We start from the raw sequence: 22,072 nt of genomic DNA on the forward strand, positions 1-22,072 counted from the left end.
TCACTCGCCGTTTCTTGATGCATATATATGCCTGTTTACAGATGCCCACCTTTTAATAACGCAGCCTGCTATTATATACAGCTACCTGTGAATCCATATATGGCTGGCACTCTGATCAGGCAAGAAAATAAAGAGTGATGGATATCGTTACTGAGCATTCATTTTTGATGTGCATAATCACACAGCAGTTGCACAAGAGATTTATCTATTTTTTTTACACTTGTTTGTCTAAATGTTCAGCCGAGAAGCTGAGTGTTTTTGGACCCTGCTGACTGCTTTAATGCCCTGGTCACTGAATGTTGCTTCCCGAGTAAAGGTTTGCAGCGCCATCACTGGAGGACAAAATGCATTGCTCGCATCCTGTTTGCTGTGAATTATGCCAAGCTTCATTTTCCTAACATCTTTTCAATGTTGTTGTGTTCCTCAGTATGTAAACCTCCGCTTTGCCAAAATCAGCCAAGTTATTACAGTGTTTCCTTCAGCTTGTCTGTAGCGCTTCTATGCTGAATGGAATAATACATTAACAGGCATATATATATGTGTCGCTCTCTATATGCGTATGCTTATATGTCTGGCTCACATTTTCCACATTTTTCTGACTAGCTTTCTGTTTCTATCTGTCACTTGACCCTGACTCCACGCCATTTTACTCTGGCCATTAACCTTCAAAGTGATGGGTATATCCAAGTTAGATTTGCTTTCAACAATGGACTATCTAACGTTAAGCTAAGTATTATCAAATCAGCAGTGTGAATATTCGGTGCCGCAGGAAGCATGATTGACACTGTCCGTGATGAACTATTAAGGACAATTGGCGATAGTTAGCAGCGCATTCAATAACCTCAGAGCCCAAAATGCATTGGTCTCCTCCTGCAGGAGGCAATTTAAACCAATCATGTGCTTTAATTTAGAGCTGTAAAACGTCTTAAAGTCCTTATTGGACACGTGAAACCAAGAAAAAAGGCTCCTAAAATAAAACTGGCGGCAGAGTTTTCAGAATCTGGTTCTTGATGTCAGCCTGTTTAGAATGCTAGGAACAATATTTTAAAGTTCAACACGCTACACCTGCTGGATCTGCACGAACGATGGTGACGAAAGTGAAATAATGATGCTATATTCACATAACATTCGTAAAATGCTATTTAGTCATCCGCTGAACCTGCATTTTTTCCTCCAACACTGTCCTTGCATTACAACAGCGAATACTGCTCAGAAGTGTTTCAGTTGCTCTAAAGCGTTTTTGGGGCGTCCTGAAGCATTGAGCAGCGCTTAATAAATGCAAGTGTTTCTATCTGTGAACGAACAGAAGGGTGAAATGGTGAAACTTTGCTACATTTATCAATCACTGAGAGTTGATGTTTGTGTGTGTGCAGGTTTTGGTGTGCGCGGCGCGTGTGTTTATGTGTGGGCGTGCGTGTTTGTGTGCGTAGGTATTCTTGTGTGTGCATGTGCGTCTGTGAGTGTACGTGCGTTTATGTGTGTGCTTTGTGTGTTTATGGGTGTGGGGGGTGGGGGGGGGGGGGGGTCTTCACGTGTCACGTGTGTTTGTGCGTGCGCGGTTGTGTGTTCGTGTGTGTGTGTGTATTCGTGTTTATGTGTTCATATGCGTCTATGCGTGTATCTGTTTGTATGTGTGCGTTTTTGTTGTGTGTGTGTTTGTTTGCTTTGTGTGTGTGCTTCTGTGTGTTTATTTCTGTGTGCGTGTGTCTGTGTGTGTACGTGTTGTATGGTGTATGTGTGTGTGTGTGGGCGTGCGTTTATGTTTGTGTGCGTCTGTGAGTGTGTATGTTTGTTTGTGTGTTTTGTATGTGTGTTTCTGTGTGTGTTGTGTGAGTTTCTGTGTGTATGTGTTTACCTGTGTGTGTGTGTGTGTGTGCATGCGCACGCTCGCGCCACCTTTGTGTGTGTGTGAGTGTTTGTGTGTGTGTGTGTATGTAAACGTGCGTGTGTGTTTGTGTGCGTCTGTGAATTTGTCTTCTGTTTGTGTTTTATGTGTGTATGTTTATTTGTGTTGTATATCTGTATATGTTTCTGTGTGTGTGTGTTTGTGTGCTGTGTGCGCGCGTGTTCTTGTGTGTGCGTTTCTTTGTGTTGGCGTGTCTGTATATGTTTCTTTGTGTGTGTGCGTGTGTATCTTTCTGTGTTTGTGTGTGTGTTTCTTCATGTTTGTGTGTGTGTGTGTTTGTGTGTGTGTGTGCTTCTTTGTGCACATCTGATTACGCCTTTCTGCTGTCCACCTCAGTCTCTCCCTCTCTCTCTCTAACGCTTCTTCTCTCATTTGCAATTTGTTTCCCTCCACTTGATCGATCACTGTCATGAAAAATCTACCGCTGTTGATGGTTAATTAACCCAGGGTTGCTCCCTACGCCATATTGCTCTGACGCACCCCTAACAATTACATAGTCATGTCATGGATTGCTCAGCTTCAGTACCACAATGGATAATTATTAGTCGTGATGTTAATTTTCCTGATGAACAAGATTATGTTTTTAAAAAATGTTATAATACATTCATATCCCTTGGTGCGACTTCAGATAATCATGAGGAGATAAAACCAAAGGAGTAAATTTCGAAGAGGAGAATGCATATTTGTGATGTTTTATTTTAATAATCAGCGGAAAATGCCGAAGAACTAATAAAAACACATTAATAAAGACTGAACTCACATTCCTCTCAAAACAGTAATGGTTAGTATTGCTGTCCGGTCGCGAAATGAAGAGTAAATCAATGTTTTCTCAAAACAGTTTACAAAACTGTCAGGCTATAACACGCAGGAATGACTGGGCAGGTTGACGCTCATGTCTATGGGAGAGAGAATGCTGACAGGCACATGATGCAACCTGGTAATTTCCACTGCACGTTTGTAACTGGAGGTATGTTATTGGAAATTTTATCTCCATGCATAAGGAAGGAGAGATTTCACTTAAATTCGCTACAGGCGTACAGACGTGTATTCTAATTAGGAGCAGAAGCAGGAGTAGGCCATTGAACCCTTCCACCCTGCCCCAAAATTCAATAAGTTAATGGATGATCTGATTCTAACTTCAGCTCCACGTTGCCATCTACCCCCGGCACCTTTTCACCACTTGCTTCTCAAGAATATATCTAACTCTGCCTTTAAAAAAATATAGAAGATTCTTCTCTCTCAGTTGGTCGTGAGTCTTTGGAACTCCCCTCCTCAAAAGGTGGAAGCAGCGAAGAAAAACACCTACTCATCCCTGTCTTAAATGGGCGGCCACTTATTTTTAATCAATGACCACTAGCTCTAGATTCTCCCACAAGAGGAAACATCCTTTCCACATCCATCCCCCCATTCCAGGTATTGGCCTAATAAACCTTCTCTAAACAGCTTGCAACGCATTTGCATCCTTCCTTAAAAACGGAGGCCAGTACTGTACAGAGTACTCAAGATGTGCTCTCTCTGGGGTCCCATATGACTGAAGGATAACCTTCCTAATGTTGTAGTCAGTTCCTTTCAGAATAAACGATAACATTCTTTTAGCGTTCTGAATTGCTTGCTGTACCTGCGATGCATGAAATGGGGCACTCAGCTTCCTCTGCATGTCAAGGCTCTGCAATATTTCGCTATTTTGATAATATGTTTCTTTGTAATCTTAATGCTAAAATGGACAACTTCACATTTCCCTAAATTAAGGATAATTTGTCAGATCTTTGCTCATTCAATTACCCTATCTGTATCCCTTTATAGCCTCTTTATGTCATCTTCACAACTTACTTTCCACCCTAAAATTGTATCATGAGCAAATTTAGCAAAAATATAACTTCGGTCCCTTTATCCAAGTCACCTGGGGACACCCTCTAAAGGTCTAAGTACAGTGTGCCGCTCTAAAATAATTGGACAATGAAATAAATGTTTGCTGATGGACATTGTGATTAGATGAATCTGGGAATTAGAAGGCAGAAACGATGAGGCCGAGAGTAACCCGTTTTATCCAGTAGTTCTGCATGTCTCTCATTTTACATCTGAAATGTGCATGACACTGTCGGAGAGCAGAATGCGTGGGGACAACTCAGTCGTGCAACACACTTCCCAGTCCAGAGATCAAAACCTGCAGCTCGGAAGCACTGGGGGCATCTTCCATAGGACAGTGAACAAACTGGTTCTTCGTGGGCATAAAAAAGTCAGGTACTGAGCACACTTGATCCAACAGAGCAATTAGAATAGCCACCCGCTCTTGGGCAACTTCGGGTTTGATACCGAAGCTATTTCATATCGTAGAGACTTCAATAGCTTTCCCTTGGCACAGCTCAGACTGTGATGTATGAGGGGGTTTATAATATGGCTATGTACGAAACTGTCTCTTTTAATTTGCTCTCAGAATGTGAGGATTTTCCAGGAACGCCGTCCAGAAATCCATCACAGCAGCCACACCATAAAGAAGCATAATGGAGCACAGGAATAGGAGGATAAGGCATATCAATGCGTGGCTGGAAAGATGGTGCCGGAAGGAGGGCTTTAATTCCTGGGCACGGGGACTAGCTATGGTGGAGTTGGCACCAGTACAAGCCGGCTGGTTGCATCTGTACAGACCGAGAATAAGTTCCTTGGGAGGGTTTGAAACTAACTCGGCAGGGGTGTGGTAACCAGGGGAGAGTATTAAAGAGGAATATCACGGTGCACAAAATACTTGGATACATATATAACGCTAGAAAAGGGATTAGTAAGTTAATAGGTGGGGTTTGGGTGAGGGAAAATATAACAAATTCTAAATCAGGTTTACTATACATGTATGTGAATGCACAATGTACAGTGAATACGATTGGGGAGTTACAGATGCAGGTTGCCATGTGCAAATATGATACTTTGGCGATAGCAGAGACCTGGCTCAAGGAAGCGCAGAACCGGGTGTTAAACATTTCTGGTACAAGGTATTCAGAAAAGTTAGGTAAGGAAGGAAAGGAGGAGGTTGGCGTTATTGGTTAAGGAGAGCATTGCAGTGCTGGAGAAGGAGGATGTCCCACAGGGTTCAAGGACAGAATCAATTTGGCTAGAGCTAAGGAGCAAAAAAGTGCAATTACAATGCTCGGTGTATTCGATAGACAGCCAACTAGTGAGAAGGGCGTAGAATGACAAATCCCCAGGGAAAATACAGAGGGTTGCAAGCGTTATAGAGTAGTTTTAATGAGGGACTTTAATCACCCGAATGGAGACTGAGACAGTGGTAGTGTAAAAGGTGGAGAAGGACAAATGTTACTAGATTGTTTTCAGGAAAGAATTACTACAGTAGTATGTGTTTAATCCAACAAGAAAAGAAACACTGTTGGACCTGTTTCGTTGAAAAAGAGGTGGGCCAAGTAGATGCAGTGTCAGTGGGGGAACATTTAGGAGACAGTGACCATTGTATTGTACATTTTAGGATGATGAAAGCAACGGACGACAGATAATCCGGAGTAAGAATGAATAGCCGTTGTGGGGGTGGTGGGGCGGGGGGGGGTGGGGGGGGGGGGGGGGGGGGGTGGTGGTGGTGGTGGGGGGTGTGGTGTTGGGGGGTGCGGCGGCGGTGGTGCTGCCAGAAGAATGGAGAATTGCAAACATTACGTCCTTATTCACAAATGGTAGTAAGGGTAGACCCAGCGATTACAGGCCAGTCAGTTTAACTTAGTGGTGGGCAAGATACTAGAAACAAGTATTCGGGGTAGAATTAGCAGCCGCCTGGAAAAATATGGGTTGATAAGAAAGAGTCAGCATGGAGTTCTAAAGGTGAAATCGTATTTAACTAACTTGTGAAGTTGTTTGAAGAGGTAGCAGAAAAGGTCGATGGGGGCAATGCTGTTGATGTGGTGTACATGGACTTTAAAAAATCATTCGATACACTGCCAAACATCAGACTTGTGATAAAATTAACTGCTCGTATAATAATGGAGACATCGCAAAATGGATACAAAACTGGCTGAAAAATAAGAAGCAGAGAGTAATGGTCAATGGACATTTTCCGTGCTGGAATGGTCTACAACTGCTCCAATACTCCCTTGTTCCTGCCTTCCAATGCAATTAATGCAAAATTATCTTTAGGCAATGTAAAACGTTCTCCTTAAAACATTAAAAGTTAATCAAAAACACGAACATACAATGTCACAAGGCGATTCGGGAGACCCTGTACAAATTGACTGCCGAAACCTCTTTGTAAACAATAGTCAGGGCGCAGGTTGGAGCTTAGGGTGATCTTCCCGTCCGCATGATTTAATGTTTAAAAGCATGCAAACACGTTTCAAAATATTTAGAAATGTGTAAACCTATTGCAAAGTCTTGAAAGATAACTTTATTGTGTTTAGAAGTATTTAAGTTTATAATAAAACACGCAACTGCCTTTGAGCTGAAGAGTGACCGCAAGACACGTGTCTGGGCTTCGTTATCACATTAGAGGGCGCGATTTCGCCATGAATTCGGCCCTCTGCTGGTCCACGTCAATGTTTTCATCGGTGGGCCCTACAACAACCTAAGGTTGAAATGTTCGTGCCTGCCAATGAAGAAGGCAAATTTGCAGACAGCGTGGTCATTCGCAAACACGGCTGCTTTGACTCGGATGCAAAATGTCCAGTCCTCTTTTTTTAGAAAAACTTGCAGCTGGAATCATTCTGTAGCCTGTGAGCATTTTAGTTCAGAACCAAGTCAGATCCCAATTTGATCAAAACATTAACAGCCGAGGAGCAGCTGCATTAATCTGTTTATTACAAAAAAAGGTAATTAATTTGAAGGTAGATCAAACCATCTAATTATTTCCCTGGAGCCTGAGATTAGGTATAAAGGTGAGATTTTTTAAAATGTAAGGTAGAACTTGCTCAGAGTTCCTAATCGAAATGCACGTCTCACCAAACAGCCTCCTGTTTGCCATTTACTATCCCGTCCTTGCTGCTATCGGGATTCCGGGTAAAGTATTGTTGTTATTTCGTAGTTTTGTGAATCATTGTTTAGATGCATTATTCCTTCAATTTTAACAGTGGGTGTCTACACGGTCCTGAAATCCGTTCTCCCATGTAATGGGAAATAATTTTCACATTGACTGATATAAATTCATCACGTTAGCTGACACCATTTCTCCTCCTTTGCCGGTATCATTTTTTTTCTCTACAACTGTATCATTTCTCCATGTTAACGGTGCGTTTTCTTTCATTGACACAGTTACTCGAAATTGATGGTTAAGCAGTGTGATGCTTTCCTCCTTGCTAGCATAGATCATTCACTTTAAAACTTCTCTCCCTTAATTATATGTTGACTTCCTAAGGCCGGACCCATTTAATCGGTTTAATTATACAGTTCATCCCATTTACCACCATCATCTTACGATGTCATTGTACTTCTGCTGTGTTGCTGTCACTATTACTTTACGTGCCTTATCCTAATGTTTTCACGATGTAAAATGTGCTGTTAACAATGTCATTGTTCTGTTAACAATGCTGTTATGGTTGAATGACCGCAATGTCAAAATGGTGTAAATGCCGTTTTATTGTGTCACTGGGAAAGGTACCCTGGGTATATTTTCAGTCTGTTAACACAGTGTAAATGCAATCCTGTTGTGATATTCACGCCTTTACTTCGAGTGAATTATCACAATGTTGTCACAATGTCCATGTTCATCTATTTAATCATTGCCACTGTTAATGTGATTGAATTATCATATTACAGTCACTATGCAACTCGAGGCATGTTGGGATTGACAATGACGGGGTAATTAGCAGAAGTGAGATATTATTGAAATAATTGTCCCATTGAGCAATTTCTGATTGAATTTAGTTAATTTATATATTCTGCAATAGCTTATTAGTGTTCGATGCATTGATAAATATACAGGCAATGTAAAAATAGCACTTTGATGAATGATTGAATTTGTCTCAGTCGTACAGAGCATTGTTTTTGGTTCTCAGTTTCTGACACTCGCTGCTTCAGCCCTGCTCTCTTCTTCCTCATTAGGTCCTGCTAGTGGTTGTACATTTATGAGTGCTGAATCTGGGACTGACTTCTGCTCCGAGCAGCAGGCAATAACCCAGAATCTTCCCATCTTCATTTTCATGGCCAGACTGACTTAGGACACATAACTGATCACATCTTTCACATCTAAGGCACAGAGCTTTCATTTCAAATATCCACGAAAGTACAAAAGTAATAATTTTTCACCGACGGTCAAGTGCAGCTCTCAGGAACTGCTACATTGTAGGAGTGTCCTTTTTATTGCAAATGGAACCTCATTCTCTCCCACTTTCAGTGGTTTGAATCGAACCGGATGATTCTGGGTGATTATTAGAAGAAAAAGCCATGCTTAGCTCTGTGTATACCCATCATTTCCTCTGCAAAGTCCGAGAAACACTGATTTTTCGGTCTCTCTTCTGTGCTTGATTTAATTTTGATCACATTGCCTGTCTCCTTTTATCCAACAGTGAATAATTTTAAAGCAATTCATTGGATGTGACAACTGTTGACCATCCGTGAGTTGTGGTCCGATGTATTATTCATTTCCACAATTGTTGCTGGTTGTCCTTTTTTGTACACGTATTTCTTTGTCGGTGTGTTATTTTCTTAGGCATTTGATACTCCTGTGCTTGTTTTGATGTGTTTCGATGATTACTTATTTCTGTAATAAAATCAGAGAATGCTGGCGAATCTCAACAGGCCTGGCAGCATCTGTGGAAAGAGAAATAGAGTTAATATTTCGAGGCCGAATGACTCTTCATCAGAGCAGTTGCTTATTTCTCTATTGGTTGTCATTATATTATTGTGCATTCCATTACAGTCGGCCCACCAATCTGTTTTAACTCGAATGATTATTTAAATTGATTCTAGTGCAAAGAGTACTTTGCAACTCACTGTCACATCTCTGATGTATAAATTTCACACAAACTCCTGTTACATGGATATTTTTGTTGGAATCCAACAACTTTCCTGGTTTATCACTGTCACGCACACATTGTCTCTAGCTGACTCTTTCTTTTTTTCTCTCTCTATTACAGCTAACCTGGCAGTGATTGTAATCCTGTCTCGAAGAAGATGCGGTCTCTCTAAATGTATCACCTGCTACCTGGTGTCTATGGCGGTGACGGATCTCATGGTCATGTTCACAGCTGTGATATTAAACCGGATTTCTGGGATCTATTTCCCATCCAGTTTCCTGTCCATCACACCAATATGCAGCCTCCGCATTGTCCTAATTTACATAGCCATAGACAGTTCTGTCTGGTTAACCATTGCTTTCACCTTTGATCGATTTATGGCCATCTGTTGCCACAAGCTGAAAATAAAATATTGTACTGAGAAGATAGCGGTGTGGGTGATCGGAATTGTGTGCACACTAACCTGCGTAAAAAACACCTTCTTGTATTTTGTATACGAACCTATGTACAGAATTAACAATGTGCCCTGGTTCTGTGTCCTAAAGTTAATGTTTTATACGTCGTCTGCTTGGGCTGCATATGATTTAATTCGTTCTATTTTAATGCCCTGCCTTCCATTCATTCTGATTTTACTGCTCAATGCTCTGACCGTCAGACACATTCTACTGGCCAATAGAGCCCGTAGGAGACTCCGGGCTCAGAGCAATGGAGAGAATCAGAGTGACCCAGAGATGGAGAAGCGGAGAAAGTCAATGGTTTTGCTTTTCGCCATCTCGGGCAGTTTCATCCTGTTATATTTGTTATTTTTTGTTACCATCCTCTACGTCCGGATTGCAAAGGTAATTTATTTCTCAGGTTCTGATTTCAGTGGATCGACAGTTAACCTGGAAGAAACCGGATACATGCTTCAGTATTTGAGTTCCAGCATCAACCCGTTCATTTATGCTGGGACCCAGAGTAAATTCAGAGGCGAGTTAAAGAGTGGGGTGAAATATCCACTGAGCCTATTTGTTAAAATATTTAACTTCTGAAATGTCGAAAATGCAACATGAATTCTGCATTAAACTCCAACATTTAAACTTCTTGTTCATGGCCCACACGGCCTCCCTTACAAGTTGCACTCGTTTGTAAACCCTAACCAGATCTATTGAAATGTATTAAGAACCTTGAATCTGCACACAAATCCGCATTGGAAACTATCTTGCTGGAGTTCCGCACGTTCTTGCCTGTCGGGCCCTGGCCTCCTGCATTCCCAGCAGCCTTGAGGGCGCCTAAAGCCAGCACACATTTAGCATCCGTAAATATCCTTCCCAAGCCAGAGTCCTGGCTCTATGCACAGCCTAGGTATTCATCCATTGCCCTCGCATTGGAGGGCATAGCATCTTGCAGCTGTGCCTGATGAGTACGCACCTCCCACTGCTGCTCCAGCATCTGCCACATCGGTGATGTCTCCAGATGTACCTGAGCGCGCTGAATCGAAGCAACCCGCCAGCCCTAACACAGTCTTCTGAGCATAATTGGCACCTACTCCATCACACCTCTGATGTGCTTTCCAAACTGTGACACCCTGACTGCATCTATGCAACCATGCACCAACGTGGATCTACCTGCGCGGCATACACAGAAGGAAAGAAGTGACTTGCACTCTAAGAAAACGCTTGCTCGTCTTCAGATGTGGGAACTTCCTGCAGACGCCGATCTGGCTGCTGGTGTTCAAAACTTGCAAGAGATAGCAGCAATAAAAGGGAAGCAAGTCCGTCTGACTAGTCAAGATCTCGAACCATTTCTGACTAATGGCCAAAATGTGAATTCCATGTTTTATTCTCTGCAGAGGGTCTTTTGCACCCATGCTTTCATGCATTCACTCTCTCGAGGATCCACATTCGTCTCATCATTAACGATGTTCCACTTTGCCTTCATGCCTCACATATCCAACTCTTCTTCATTCACAGGCATGATGATGGCCATGCGTGTCCTGCTGCCTCCAGTTCTTTCCTTTCCCTTGTGTTGTGGTCGGCCTCAACCTGCAAGATAATAATTTACATTGTTGTTCGCCCATCAAAGACATGAGTCATGGCTATGGGGGTGGCAGCAAGCTGTAAATCATTGCTCCACAAGCATGGCTTCTGCATTAAGTGCTCTTTACACAGGGATCGTCACTGCCTCACCATTGTGTTGCACAGAGAGGATAGCAGCTTTACACAGGCAACAATGATTCTGACCAGCCATTGTTTGGGCATCTCCGTCATCTTAATTCTCATTCGAAGCTGCCACCTCAATCCTGCGCGCTGCAGTTTCCTTGCTTCACGTCATTGCCCCTCGTTCAGCACTGCATTGCTGTCCACTTCCACACTTACCCGTATGTTTGCCCGCTTGGTCAACCTCCCGGTAGTGCTGCGAAAGAACAGAAATTGCCTTTGAGGGCCTGCAAACTGGCAGTCATGGATGAGCCGAGGTGGACACATTTCTCTGCCCTCTGCCAAGTCGACAGTGTCGCTATCCCTTGCTATTTCCACGGAGATGCTGTCTTTGAAAGTAATACTGGCTGCCCGTGCATTTTGTCGGCAATCATATCTCCCCTGGTGCTTCCTGTCGCACACAACTAGGAATTTGCCGGCTCCCCCAGCTCCCAGCCCTTGTGAAAACGTCTGAGCCCCAGATTCCGCCACTGCTGCCATGCCAACCAGTTGAGCCCCAGAGTTCAGGACTTTGTGACTTCTGTTAAAATGCCACCTATCTCGTTGTGAAGTGCCCTCTTGTTACAGGATTCTGATTTTAACTTAATTCCATTCTCCGTTCATGTGTTCAGTGACACTAGTTTACAGCTGCATGAATGAAAAAATACAATGTTACAGAAGTGAAAAATAGGATTCCATTTTTAAATCCCGCCCGGAAGATTCTAGATGGCTGCTGCCAAATCTGGAATTCTTCTCTGAAGTTGATATGACATCATACAAATGGCCCAAAGACGGGTCGCTTGGAAGTATGCACCTTGTCGGCTACATAACTTTTAATTTCAACCGTTAACCAATTAACTTCAGAATTATTCATGGTTACAAGGAATATAAAACCACAACTGTACAAAACTATTGAGTGGGATTATCCCAGTGCAGCAATTCACCAAGGCTCCTTGGGCAGCTCCTTCCAAATCCACGACCACAATCACCTGGAAGGACAAGGGCAGCAGATAGATGGGAACACCACCACCTGGAGGTTCCCCTCCAGGTCACTCACCATCCTGGCTTGGAAATATATAGCCGTTCCTTCACTGTCACTGGGTCAAAATCCTTGAACTGCTTCCCTAACAGCACTGTGGGTGTTCCTACACCACATGGACTGCAGCGGTTCAAGAAAACAGCTCACAACCACCTTCTCAGAGGCAACTAGGGTTGGGAAATAAATGCTGGCCCAACCAGCGACGTCCATATCGCATGAATGAATTTTAAAAAAAACTGTCCAATAAGAGAGAGCATTGAACGGTACTTCAGTGTGCGCAGCAGACAAAGCTGGTGAATTAGGACTTCAGGATTTATGCTCATGAGGGGAATGTTGCATTCCTCTGTAGACAATGTTAGTGGAAGTAGTTTTGTATCCAATGTCGGAAGCAATACAGGAAGAATTCCAGCCTGCTGACCACGGGCCGTTGCACACTGGGGCGAGCTTAAACGCCTGTTCATACTGCGTCAAGTCAGTCCCCCAGTCCTCTAACCTGCTGAGGTATCAGAAGGTCCAGGCGGACAAGTTAATGATGGAACCACTCGTGTGGCCCAGTATGGGCTGGAGACCTTCAATCGGTGGAATCATAATGCTGATCGTGACACTTCACGACCACCAAGTTCAGGAAGAGCTGAAACAGCACCTCCCACATACTGACTACCCCCACCCGCCACCCCCACCCCCCTTTCACAGAATCACAGAGCAGAAGAGGCAGTCGGCCCACCCAGTCTGCACCGACACGTGAGAAACACCTGACCTACCTACCTAACCCGATTTACCAGGACTTGACCCATAGCCTTGAAGTTTAAGCGTGCCAAGTGCTCCTCCAGGTGCTTTTTAAAGGATGCGAGGCAACCCGCCACCACCACCCTCCCCGGCAGGGCATTTCAGATCGTCATTACCCTCTGGCTGAAAAGGTTTTTCCTCATATTCCCCTAAACCTCCTTCCCCACACCTTAAACTTATGTCCCCTTGTAAGTGACCCTTCAAATAAAGTCAACTGCTGCTTCCTATCCACCCTGTCCATGCCCCTCAATCTTGTACACCACGATCAGGTCTCCCCTCAGTCTTCTCAGCTCCAACGAAAACAACACAAGTCTATCCAACTTCTCTTCATAGCTTAAAGGTTTCAATACATGCAACATCCTTTTGACTCTCCTCTGCACTTCCTCCAGTGCAATCACATCCTTCCGATAATGTGGCGACCAGAGCTGCACACAGTTCTCCAGCTGTGGCCTCACCAAGGTTCTATACATCTCCAACATGACCTCCTTACTTTTGTAATCTGTGCCACAATTGATAAAGGCATGTGTCCCATATGCGTTTTTCACCACCCAACTAACGTCTCCCTCTACCTTCAGAGATCTATGGACACCCACGCTAAGGTCCCTTTGTTCCTCAGAACTTCCTTGAGTCATGCCGTTCATTGAATACTTCGTTGTCAAATTACTCCTTCCAAAGTGTATCACCTCACACTTTTCAGGGTTAAATTCTATCTGCTACTTATCTTCCCATTTGACCAGCCCGTCTATTTCTTCTTGTAGCCCAAGACACTCAACCTCACTGTTAACCATCCGGCCAATCTTTGTGTCAACCGCAAATTTATTAATCCTACCCCCCCACAAAGTCATTTATGTCGTTTATGTAAACGACAAATAATAGGGGACCAAGCACAGATCCCTGTGGTACGGCACTGGACATTGTCTTCCATTAACTAAAGCAGCCTTATGTCATCACCCTCTGTCTCCTACAACTAACCCAATTTTTAATCCACTTTATCAAATTACCCTGTATCCCATGTGCATTTGCCTTCTCTATCAGCCTCCCACGGGGGACCTTGTCAAAGGCTTTGCAGAAATCCAAATAAACGACATCAACTGCACTACCCTCATCTACACACCTGGTCACATCCTCAAAAAATTCATTCAAATTTGTTAGGCATATGTATGCGTATCTGGAAAGACCACATCTTCCTCGGGAACAGATCACGATCGTCGGAAAGTCAGCTGTAAGGCAGAGAGAGAGAGAAAGAGAGGAGAGAGAAGGGAAGAATTAGTGCTGAAACTCCCAGCTACAACATCAGTTTGGCGGGAGAATGGTATGGAATATGGACCATCAATACTTCATTCAACGCTGGAACTGATTAGTTTACCAATGGAATACTGCGGGTCCATTTTTTATTTACATTGTCCCAAATAAAGTGGAAGTCGGAATATAAAATAACAAAAAACAATTCTTTTTTGATTCATGTAAATTTTATGTAATCTAGAAGTAGAAGGAATTGAACTTCACTAACGTCTTAAATTGAAGAAAGGACAACCTGAAAATGGCATAAAAATATAGCTAAAAAACCAATATATTTATTCATTTAACATACAGTAAATAATAACGTTATGAAACGTTAAACCGCTGTTATAGTGAAACCAATCGAATGGCCGGAAATTAGATATGGGTAATAATGAATTCTTAACAAATATCAGAAGGAACCAAGGGACGATGAAAAAGAAAAGTTGAGCGAACGCCATTGATTCAATTTGGGTTTTGCCCTTGTGGAAACAAGTCAAAGCGCATCAAAGGCTTTTTTGCAGTTCAGTGATTGCTGTAGTGGGATATTAGGTCTCGCAGCAGTAGTGAGGATTTTCAACTGATAAAGCAGAAAGGCCTCGGTTTAGAGCCTCATCAGAAGGACGACAGAATAGATAGTGCTGTACTTCCTCAGGGGCATGGAGCTAGGCTACAAAGTGCACAAGATCGGAAGTAGGGCTCAAACCCCGGGCTTTCCGAACGAATACTGAGATTTCAAAATTTAGTTCAGCTCAATAAAGTGGCTATGAGTATAATGAAATCCGGTTCCGAAGGTGATCACACGGCCTTGACAACAAAGCACATTTCTTAGGAGAATTGAATGCTGCTGTTAACAGCAGCAACTGAGTTAAAAATGGTCTTCATCACAGTTCATCGACTGCAATGATTTGTTAAAGTTACGCACTGCAAAACGAACAACAATAAACATGTGGAGGGTAAACAAAAACATGGAAAATACTTACCACTATCATTTATAGTTTCACGCTAACTACAAAATATGGTGACCTGCAATGGTTAAGCTTAAAGCGCCAGAGAAAAACACCCTTCCACAAATTGTATTCCTTCTCCCACATTTTGCTCATTCAGTTATCCAACAACAACCCTTCACAATGTCATGTTCTTCTCTAAACTATTTACTGTATCACATGGCTTATTTTCGGCAGCAATTTGGATACGAAACTTACTGTTGCTTCATTTTGATCCTTCTAAATGCGGTTGAAAGCTGAGGCCCAAATACAAATCCTGCGACTCAGCCGTCACCCCCTGTCAATTGAACTGTACTCACATTATCCATCAACAAATTAGATGAGATTTATACACACCGCAGCCATCGCGAGTTAAATGTACGTCCATATCAATGTAAATTAACATCTAGGCATGTAAAATAAATGACCCCTTTAATGAAGAAATTGAGGTGTAAATTACAATATTGAAGTAACAATTAAACTACATTTTGCAGCATTTGTATCATTGCCAAAAATCCCGTCAACACAAGACACAGAAAGCACAAGATACAGCAATCTTGAATGTCTTGCCATTGGAGTACAGCCAATAACCTGTAGAAGCTAAATAGTAAACATCTGACCGTCAAGGATTCACAGTTAAACAAAGGTTGATAAGACCTAATTATGGAAAAATATGTAGAATACAATGAATAATGCTAGATAGTGCAGTAAGCTACAGAGACAAGACACATGCCCCTGTAAAAGCGATTACCCAGACACAAAACCACAGAGACATAGCTCTGCCATGTTTAGGATACAAAGGGTTGAGTTTTGAGAGAATCCCCTTGAAAAGTTAAGACAGAGGCACACTATACTATTAAGAAATTATACTGGATTTTAAGCATAACTTTTTCAAATCAATATTTGTTTGAATATCCAGGTTGTTCATTAAAGTGGATTTATAATATTATGCTATCTGACATAGGATTGTTAGGTTCTATTCGATAATTATAGTATTGATATAAATATGAGTTGTAGCTTCATACTGAAATCCTCACGAACCCACATAAAAGTAACAATATCGTAGAAATCGTAAGTTTGCTTTATAAGTGCGGATATGGGTAAACTTTTAAAGAGTTTTTCTTTACTATAATATACCTGTAGTAATATTCTACCCTGGCATAATTCTGCTGGTTCGACAACACCGAGGAGCGAAGGTATTTAATTTCGGGACCAAGTTTATAGCTCGTAAAGCTGACTATGTTATTTTAATTATTTATTTTTTTTCTCTGAGTTGAGGTTTTAAGCCAACAATAAGTTTGAATGGGTAGGTTTACCTTGCCGTGTGGTAAAGATTGTAAAGTAAAAAACAAACAGACTCCAAGCCTCCTGCCAATTTCTTTATAATCTAATTTACATCATCATTCAAGGTCAAAATCTACTTCATTAATTTTTGTTCCTAAAGGTGCGGTTCTAACAGAAGCTGAGGTTTTTGTATGACCGCTGCCGCTCCTTACTACACTGTGTGTACAGCACAGAAGTAGGTCGCGGTGTCTGTGAGACTCAAGGCTGAGATGGTCAGGGAGCTGCTTTTCTCCAAACTTCGAATAACGGTTCTACATCGACATTTATGTTCACTGTTTGTCAACGCCATTAACAGCAGCTTTGGGCTCTGGTTTGGAGGCTGAACGTACCAATATATCACAGGGAATGGAATAATTTTGCGGCAGTGTATCGATATAGTTTTCTGTTCACCCGGTGTCTGTGATGGATAAGCTTGTTTAACGTCTCTTTTACCTGTAACACACAAAGTGAGCACGGGAACAAAGCCATCAGCTCCAGTCAGTCCAAACATGTATCTCGGGACATAGGGGCAGGTGTTTTACTTTCAACTCTTCAGCCCTGCTCCAAATTCAATTAGTTATCATTTCGTCTGATGCCTAAATCTATTTGCTCTCCTTAGCCCAATACCCCGTGATGTAATTGTGCTTAGCTAAGGGGCACCTTCGAAATATCGCGAAAAAAATACAAAAAAAATGTGCGTTTGTGTGTGTGTGTGTAGTCATTCATTTTTATTTGAAATAATAATGAGGTAAGAGACCCTTTGAAAAAATATAGTCTGAATGTGGCAGAGAACAAGGGGGTCTGGAGGGACTGTTGCAGGATGAGTAGTGACAGAGTTTATCAAGGCAATTGGGCACAAAAAAAACTGGGTTTCATTTCTAAAGGGAGGAAAGCTGAAAATCAGAAAAGTTGCTTTACTGTTACACTGAACTTCGTTAGGTCACACGTGAATCTCTGTCCTAAGTTCTAGTTTTCATTTCGATGCATTTGTTTCACTCGCATGACCTGAATTTTGAGATCATACTGGCCAGATACCATGGAGACGAATTGTCTCGTATATCTAGAAATGAGTAAATTGGGTTTTACCCCGATAATAGCCTTTGGATTACAAAAGTGTTTGAGAAAACATATATAAGGAAAACGTCTCTACTTGTGGGAGATACTAGAAGTGGGAGCATTAATATAAGATAGATGAAGAGTTATGGGGAATTTCCCTTGCTTAGCGTAATCAGATGCACAGGCCTGTTGGGCTGAGTACCCTGTTTCTGTGCTGCATATCCTGTTTAACTACTTAACGCTTCGAATGACACAAACCCTCTCCATGTAAGAAATTCAGATTTCCCTCAAAAATGGCCTACCTCTAATTTTAAGATTATATACCCTCGTCCTTTATTCTCCTATAAGAAGAAATATTTTCTCTATCTACCCCGTCAAACAGTTAAACAGTAAACCACCTCTAACAGATCTCCTTTCAAGACTCGATGGTCAATGGAATACAACTGACAACTCTGCAACCCCTCCCCGTAATTGTATATTCTATCCCCTGTATCCTGCTGGTGAATCTGTGATGTATTAACTCGGAAGCAAATTAATGCTGCCTGTGGTGTGGCGCACAGAGCTGAAAGCAATCATGCAGATACCGTCTGACCAGACAACTGAAGTCTAACTTTTGCTGCTACATGTCCCAGTTACCTTCCGATAAGGACTCACTTTGTTTTCGCCATTCTGATTGTATTTTCTGCCCCTCTACTCGCTTTCAATGATTGTAAAAGTGGACACTCAAGTCTCTTTAAAATCCTTCCTTTATCCACGGTTAGGTTTTGGAGGTATAGGGTGAATGCCCTCACACCTGCCCACAGTAAACTCAATCTGCCACATTGTCTCCATTCAGTTATTCCATCAACTACCTCCTTACATATAAATACATAATTTAATTAAATCTGCAATCTTGGGTGTAATTCACTTTTACTTACTCCAGGTCATTAATAATGTTCATAATAACTATGCTTACCTATTTGGAGGGACACAATGTAATGAAACTTTACACATCCTGTCAGTATTGGTTTACACATTCAAACACTTACATGTCATAAAGCTGACTGGAATGGACACTAATATCAATCTGAAATTTTCTTGCATCTTGAGCATTAAAAGGGCCTAAATTCCGCTCAAAGTATTGTTGCAGAATTACTGAGAAATGTAAGAGGGTCTAGAGGATAGGCTGGACCTGCTTCATTGATTCATCCATCCGAAAATAAAACGCACCAACAGGTTCTCCCGCATGTTACGTCATCATTGCTGGTCACGAGGGTCAGTTCCATCATTTCGGAAAGGAAGAAAGACCCAGTGCAGCGCCCTCAAATACAGTAAAATACAACCCAGATGTTATTGCTGGCGGGTCAACAGCCGAGGTTTTACACATTAGCGTGACGCAAATTCGAGCAGCATCACAATAATAGACTAGTGTTTCCGTTAAAATCAATAATATATATTATTTCAGTGATAATTTGCTCATTGATCTGCTTACACTGCAGGAGCAATTGCTCAGGGCTGTCTGATTTCTAAACATTCGGCTTTTTAAAAACAATGTCTTTATTTGAAACATCACCGAGTGCATATATGATCTTTTAGTACATTTTGGAAAACCCGCGTGAAATTTTGAATGTTGATCTGCTTTATATTAAATGTAGTTTCCAGAAGATATCTTATTGTATTGTTCACCATCTCTGGGGTATTAAGAACAAATGAGTTTGAGACACTTTTTACAGCAGCCAGTGTGTCAATAGCAAGAAGGGCCTGTCATGTTTAAATTATTACGAGTGACGATCCACAGATGAGTCAAGATTAGCACATTCTTCCAAACACTGATTAACAGGCAGTGAATTGTTGGTCCGGGGACCCAGGCAGACATCGGGCCCCATTTAAATTCAACTATTATCTGCTTCCATTTTTAAAATTGCAAACACTTATATTTTCTTTGTTATTATTAGTGGTTAGAATGCAAACCAGTTAGGACTTTTAAAGCAAGTTTTTTTTTGGTTTGCTTTTCAACCGGGCCGTTTCTCTGCAGTGATGAGGGTTCGCAAGCACAAATCCACAGAGCTACAGCGACATTCTTGATCCGGAGGTGTATTTACATAATTTTATATTTTAATTATGCTAATAAGTCGTAGAAATGTTCACGCATTAATGACAGAAAAATGTCTCATATTTAACATTAAATTAGCTCGCATTCGGCACTGAGCATGGGGACGGAGTCTCGTTGCTTGTAATTTATCTGCCATGTGGGAAGCCTAGGACGATTTGTGTGTCCAATTTCTCAACATAAGCAGAAAGTACCTCCAGTTGCTCGTTGTCCAGCTCGGGCTTTCTGAACTTGCAGAATCGCTAGGATTCCTGCAGGCCATATGGAAGGCTGTGAATCATCTGGACCGCACATTGGGATAATTTCAATTGGTTTTCGGGCCATAATATCTAGGTTTGCAGATGACCGGAAGCTATGTAATCCACTAATGACGTGGAAAATAATTAACACGTTCTGGTGATATAGCCAGACACATAACAGGTAACACTTATCTCGGAAAATTATTAAATTATCCATTTTCGTAGGTATAGTGAGGAAAGTTAACATGGATTAAATGCGCGATTTTATCAGGGGGCAAGAGCTCCTGGGGTTATATGAAACCAAAATGTGTAGGTCGCAGGATGAACAGAGATGGCTGCTCAAATACATACAGGATCATGGTTTTCCTAATAGAGGAATACGTACAAGAGGAATGAATTTCCTCTAAGCCTTTTATCAAATACTGGTTGCTAGTGCAGATTTAGGGTTTCTGGTTTTATTAACAGATTACATGCCAAAAAGGATATAGGCCATTTAGAACTGAGGTGGCGATAAATGTTCACACACAGAGAGTTGTGAATCATTGGAATTCTCGACCACAAACGGACTGTATATGTATTCAAGACAGAAATCGAGAAATCAAAGAGAATCAAATAAATGTTGCAGGGAATTTCAGTCAATACTTTTAGTCAGGATTCGAGCGAATGGCAAAGGAGCCTGGAGTGTCAGAATCGCCTAATCTTGCTTCTGTATCTTATATATTTTATCCACATGAATAGGATGGAAAAAATATTAATTTTAACTTTCTCTGCTCGTTTTTGTCGTTTAGAATAGAATCGAGATGGTGATGTGTGGGATGTGTTTAATCCTGATGCCTTTGTGAGACATGTGACAAACATGGCAGACATTTCCTTTTATCGATGTGTTGTAATTTTAGTGAATAGTCTCATTATGTTAAATTTATAAGTTATCTGACAATTTAATAAGGTCAAGGCCATATGTTCGCATTCATAGTCCTTACTCATACATAGAAAAATACTATTGAGAACAATTTCTCATACACATTTTCAAAGGCCTTTATGCAGTTTTAAAATGTCATACCTATGAATGCAGATATAGGAGAAACAAACTGCATATGAAAACATATTTCATGATGTTTTAACATAATGCGATTTAAATTTACGAGTTTCAACATTATTGCCATTGTTTGTGATGTATCATTAAATTCGATTTTCCACTTTGTTGAAATCCGTCTCCAGTTGTTTCTGAGTGTTTTGATGAACAGAAACGCATCATTAACAATGTTACCGGTATGAATTTTAGAATAGCTCTGAAATTAGTCATCTGTTTGGCACTGACAGCTTTTTTCTGACTCAGGTGTAATTTTGTACGCTTTGAAAGTTTGAAGTTGCGGAAGGATTTTATTTATCCTTTACATTTAACAGAGCGTTTCGGGCAACACAAGTTTCTGGGGAATTCCTATTACAGCTCCCTGGTTGAAGAGGAACGGCTGATTCGTACGTGCCCTAACACCAACTGTTTGACCGTTACTTTCTGTCTTATTACATGTCACGTGTTCCAGGACATTACTTCACCAGGTTTAGCTGCGAAAAAATCAGTTTTAGCAAGGATCACTCCAAAAACTTTGCCCGTGGCTGAACTGCCAATCTAATCATTCAACGGAAGACAATTACAGCGCCAAACAGGGACTCCCCACATTTCTTCTGTTACCGGCCTCGATGGAGGCATTTTCTGAAGGTATACCGTATGGTCCTGAAGGTTACCACATACCCAAGAGAGATGAAGACTAGCTCACTGCTGACATATCTACAGCAAGCAAAGTGACCTCCCAAGCAAGGAAATCTGACCTTGATAGAACTGATCTCCCCTCACCACTTGGAAATGCTTTCATTTAACCTGTGTGCTACTCACTGAAACTCAACTCATCGACAAAGTTTTAAAAAAATGAATCACTATAATGTAAACCCACTCCTTGCTGAAATCTTTCTTTAATATTTCACTAGAGATGCACCAGAGAAATAGGACTTTCATGTTTGGATCGATAACTAAAAATTAAATCGAACTCAATCCACTCTGTAGGCCATGTTGATACATTTGAGGCTTTGGTGCAGTTTGCAAATATTTATCTGAACCGCTATTTTATATTTGTCCTGTGACCCTGACAGCACACCGTATAGCGAGTACTGTTCTTCTCACTACCAGGCTCCACAGCCGCAATGAGAGCTTACCTCCAAGTCACAAGGGCCCATCAAGTTATTGTACGAGTGTCGGGCTG

This window comes from Cetorhinus maximus, chromosome 23 (genome assembly GCF_964194155.1).
Source record: "Cetorhinus maximus chromosome 23, sCetMax3.hap1.1, whole genome shotgun sequence".
Classification (NCBI taxonomy): domain Eukaryota; kingdom Metazoa; phylum Chordata; class Chondrichthyes; order Lamniformes; family Cetorhinidae; genus Cetorhinus; species Cetorhinus maximus.